At 28.7% G+C, this 5789-nt stretch overlaps 1 protein-coding gene across 1 annotated transcript in view; it reads left to right on the forward strand.

The window, feature by feature from the left end:
* Nucleotides 1-5789, forward strand: part of LOC150103289 (uncharacterized) — a 431466-nt gene that overhangs the window by 24824 nt on the left and 400853 nt on the right. The gene's annotated exons all lie outside the window — the stretch shown is intronic.

Below are 5789 nucleotides of genomic sequence, written 5' to 3' on the forward strand. Positions count from 1 at the left end.
TAAGTACGAGAAATCTAATTAAGATAATTAAGGAAATGTAGCCACATTTGTACCAGATTTTTTTCTATGCATTCTATGGAATTTGCAGAAAAGAATAAAATAGGACACACAGGGGGTGATTATACACTAGAAGAAAGTGAAAAGGACAGTGTTTTGAGTTCATTAACATTAGAATGGAAATTATGATGACATAAGTGCAATGTTTACAGAGATTTAATACCTTACTTGAAAACATTCTCAGTGTTAATGGGAGAGTTGCTGGATCGTTTGTAATTTACAATAGAGGGAGCCTAGCACATAAAGAGTATACAAGTATGGTGGTCGTGTTGGTGTGAAGTGAATTGGGCCTTGCTAATTCAACATTGTGAACAGTACTGAAAAGGTATTTGGCACAAAAGGGAGTAGTAGACAGCATAGCAGGCCAAATAAAAGTTCTAAGTCTACGAAATCCTAAGAGGAGATGGCCGATAGCTTTGCGGTAGGAGGATCGCAAAATCATAGCGATGACACTAGAGTGGACTCTTCCTGCATTTTTTCGCTCATGAATCAAACTGAATTATTCTTTCCGCCTCCTTTTTTTAAGTGAGTAATTTATTTCAGCAGTTGAACCAGGAAGGCTTGTTTTTGGTGCAAGGAAAACCACTCTACAGTACTTTGCGGAAATCACATAGATCCATTAAATCATGATGTAAACAGTTTAAGCGGATCATTTAACTGGTTCGTATTTTATTTATTTATTTTTTGGCAATGTTAAACATATGGGACATATGCACATATTTCATACTAGACTTTTAAGATTTCAAAACAGATGTCACGGACTTCTTTTAAAGTTATCTGTCTTCAGCTGGGATAAAAAGTCTAAATGTGATCATATATTATGCAGAAAGCATAATTTCTGTGCCGTAATGTGCCATTGCAACAGGATTTTATACTTACCCCGCAGACCAATGCCAATATTTTAAAGAAAATTTTGAATTTTTTCGATTAACAAATAGCATTTTAAAAATCTAAAAATTAGTGAATATGGACAGCATTAAAAACTAGGTGAACATCAGAGCCATCTATGTATCAGGCGGAAAACTACACTTTGCTCTAATCAGATGAGTAAAGATAGATAATTCAGTTTGCGTAAATGAAAATAAAAATAATAAATAAATAAATTAATAAAAATTATCTTTTCTTATAAATCAATAAATAACCAGAATGATAAGCCAATAGCATGGACTCTACTTTTATTATTAATTTTTATATTAAGAAGAAAGAAAAATCAGTGAATATTTCAATCAACAGTTAGCAGTTCAATTGATATTTAGAGCACATCAATTTAATGAGTGAAAGCTAATGATTTCGCAAACACTGCTATCAAAAAGGGCCAACTCTAGACCTGTGAACTTAGGACTAAATGGAACAAGGTTACATTATGTACGTATTATACAAACTTTCTTTCAAAACGCATTTGATGAAGTGCGAAAAATGAAATTCTACTTATGATAAAAAGAAGAAATTACAAAATAGACCATTGACCTGGATTTCAGAGAAAAAAAAAAAAAAATTCGGAACCGAGGTAGTAAATATTTATTTCTTTATTTATTTTAAATGTAATTTAAATGGAAAGAAATAAAAAAGTATACTTAATAAAATAACTTGCTATTGAAGTCTTTCTAGCGGCGAACGTTGTGATAACCTTTTGAAGTAAGCCTTCATTCACTCTTTCTATTAAATGCTCAAAGGTGATCATTCTAATTTTAGTCCTCTTATGTTGTAAAATTATATTAACGGTTTGATGTTCATGAGCGCTAAAATATTGTTTATTTCGTGTTTTTTTTTTTTTTTTAATATTTTGATAAGCGATTCATGCTCAGGACTCTCATTACTGAAAGCAATATGGTTCTCATCTTATTGCTGTACTATCTCCTGTTGATAATCGTTAACATTTAAATAGTCTGTCAATAACAGACTACTTAAATACTATCAAAAATTAGTATTTAAATAGTCTGTCAATAACATTTAGGCTATGCTAGGAGTGCAAAATTCCAGTATTGTGTAAAATATAAACTTTATAAAAATTATAAATTAAAATTAAGTAATATTTATAAGACTATAAATATTATATTTTATTAATATAATTATGTGATGCATAAATAAATTCATTTAAAATAAAATTTTAAATGAATTAAAAGTTAAAATCTGTGGTTAATCGTTTTCTTAAAAAAAGTAAAATACTTTTCTATATTTTATAAGTTTTAATTTAAATCTTAAATTTCGTGATTTCTATATAAACAAGAAATTTAACGTGAATAACTAACGAACATTATCATTGAAAATATTTGCATATTTGAAAAACGAACATTATAAAAAAATCGAATAGTGTCGAGAAAGAAAATTATAAAATAGCGACTGTGATTTGAGCAATATAGCACATAGGTTAATTACCTTATAACAGCTGAGAAACCGAACTGCTTAATGTCGAGTAAAATTTCAACGCTGTTTCTTTCTTAGTGATAAAGTATATATTTGCTTAGCTTAGAAGGGATCAGTGTTATCAACTTCCTGATACGTACCTTATGCTATGTACCCAGTACTAAATAAACATAGTAATCAAATTATTGATTACTATCAATACTTTTCTTCCAAATTATTTGGCACTCATAAATTTAAAAATGATACTTGACACTGTTCATTCATTTATTTAACATTCATAAATAAAAAAAAAATACAACATGGCAACTGTTAATTTCATAAATAGTATATACAAATAATTATATAAAGAAGCATAGAAATGTCCGCGCGGTTAGCCTAGTGGCTGTGCTTCGCAACCATATGCCTGGGGAAGGAGTGTCCTAGGTTCGATTCTCATCGCCGACTTAAGGTGAGGAGCTTAAGGATCTGCCATAACCAAGTTAGCCGGTCTTGGGCCTGAACAGCAGGATTTTTATCCCCAGATAAATCTGGGGTTTTTCATCCCCCAAACTGGTCCTGTGAACACACCGATCTACAGTCATAAATACTTAACCCCCCATGAGGGGGCTCAACTCTCCCCCTAATGGGGAATTAAGTATATATCATAGGGACGGGGGAGGAAACCCCATATGAATAAACAAATAAAGCATAGAAATTTTTATAATTAAGTAAATAATTATTTATTATATAAATAAATAATAGTTATTATTATTAATAATTTAATTATTTATATTATAAATAAATGAAACATTACTCAATAATCTACAAATAATCTAAAACACCTAAACTCTTGTAGAATACTAAAACATGAATTATGAAAGTTATTGTGGAGTTGTTGTGCGAGCATGTGATTGTGGACACCATCTTTAAAGGATTATCTGACAACATAATGCTAATAATTATGATAAAAAATTTCATTATAAAATTTAATAAAAAACGGGTGCTTTTTTAAATTAAATAGCTAAATGCCTGTGAGATAATTCACTGCTGTCATTGTAAACAGTGTTATTTTATTGTTATATCATAAAATTCAAGTATTGATCGAAGCTGATCAAAACTATTTCCATATTTAAAAAATTGTAGATAATTTCATACGCTTTATCATCTGAGCTGGTTGTGAATAAGTTTTTTTTATGCACAGTATGGTCTCATAATATGAATAGCGAAAAGATAACCATTTTCAACCTTGTACTTTCTTTATCACCATAGACAGTTATCACAGTAAGACATTTCAAGAACACTTTTTGTAAAATAAGAAATTATTGCCTGATTGAAAGAAACCAGCTTAAAGTGCTTACTATTTTTGTAAAATAGTATGCCTACTACTTAGTTGCCCATATAGTTTGCAATACTTGCAAGATATCGAATTTGAAGATTTAGTCTACAGTTAAAACTTGCTTAAGGGGGTCCCTTACTACATTTCGAAATACGAATACTCTATCTATTTATGAATAATAAATTATAACAACGAATTTCATTTGTGGGGAACATTTTAAATGTGGCTGCTTCAATTCATAACGATTTTACTAGATTTAAAATATTCCTTCCTTAGTTTGAGTCTTTCGGTACCTGGAAATACCATTCAGAACATTGGAGTTTTGCCAGAAAATTATTTTTCTAACAAAAGAATAAAAAGAAAAGCAAATAGTCATTCTCGATTTCGTCTTTTCTTTCCGAGTTCTGTTCATTTCTTCCCAGCAGTATTACTTGATTTTAGTTCCATTATCCAAACCTGTCTTCGATTCTCCATATATATTTTGATGCTCTACATATTACCTTATTCAAGGTGTATCTTTCGCAATCCTAGTTGAAGCTATAGCTCATTTCTTTATTCTCGACTATTTCCTATGTAAAATTTGTTTCATGAAATTTTGAAGTTTCCCATTTTTGTAAAAGTATCCAGCACTTTTGTAATAAAAGTTTTTAGCTTATAAATGTAAACAAAATTCTTCAAACAGATGTTAGAAAACATCCAACATTTTCGTAAGCAGGTTTCTGTACTGAAAAATCATGGTAAATTACATGTCTAATCAGAACAGCTACAAGTTTTAAGAGTTTCAAAGTAAAAGATATATCTAAATATTTTATTTATAAATTTAAATAAAATTCTTCAATAAGTATATAACTGACTATGTTTTTACACTATAGGGCACTCTAAAAATATAAATGACATCATATGATGACGTCACAAATGGTGTCATTTATTAAATTTGTTTATGTTTTAATTACACAATCAATAGGTGCGCATGAAAGTGATGTTTCGTCTTTCATATTTAAATTATACCTATTTTAATTATATGTTATTTTGTTTATTTTAATTACACATGCTAACAGTTCTTAAATTGATATTATTGACATAAATGAACAATCTGTTAGAGATAATGTTAGATGAATTATATTCATTTTATAAAATGGTATATAAAAATAAGATAATAAAAATTAAATAAGTTTTAGAATTTTGAAGGAAGATTATTAAAATTAACCTGCTTTTATTGTTTACAATAAGTGGAATTATTTCTGTGAACAAAAAATTAAACAAAGAAGATTACATAAATAAAGTCCATATATAAAGCATCGACATAATACTCTTCTAAATTCATAACAGCTACATGTTTGCAGTTTTTCTGGCCATTAAGTATTCCAAGGTGATAAACAATTTTCAATGTTGGCAAATTGAGGGATAGGAAATCAAACACTGTGATGGAATATTTGCATTTAATATTAAAAACAAAAATGGAAAGTTCGCACATGTATTACAATAAAAATACTGGACTGGACCAAGGAAGTATTCCCACATGTCTTACTTTTCAAACCTACCCGATTTTATTGTCGAACGACTTCTAATTTACTTTTTTCCCCATTCTCAATAAAATTTTATAATATTTATTAAATATAAGTATGAAACAATAAATAGTTTCCATAAAAATGTGAAATTTATTAAATTAAAATTTAAAAACACGCAGATAATCTGAACATTGTTTAAAGAAATTTAAAGTTTATTTATTTTTAATTAGAAAATTTTCTAATGAAGAATGAAAAATAAATAAATAAACATATTATATAAATTTAAAAGCTGATCATTCCTTAACAGTGCACTAGTGTATTCTTAATACATTCTAATTAATCAAGTATTTATCAATCTAAAACTTTATCTGTTATTTCTGTATGTCTATCTATTCCTCTATCTTCTCTCGCATACACTAACTTAGCAACTACAATCACATTTGACCTATCGGAGAGTAAGTACGAAAAACCTGGCTATTGCTCATATGAGTGAAATTCTAGCTTATTAACGAATGGAATCATGGGAGGTTTCTATCATGGCGACG

This window comes from Typopeltis vanoorti, chromosome 9, assembly GCF_054136105.1.
Source record: "Typopeltis vanoorti isolate ZY-2024b chromosome 9, IOZ_Tvanoo_1.0, whole genome shotgun sequence".
In the NCBI taxonomy this organism is placed as follows: domain Eukaryota; kingdom Metazoa; phylum Arthropoda; class Arachnida; order Uropygi; family Thelyphonidae; genus Typopeltis; species Typopeltis vanoorti.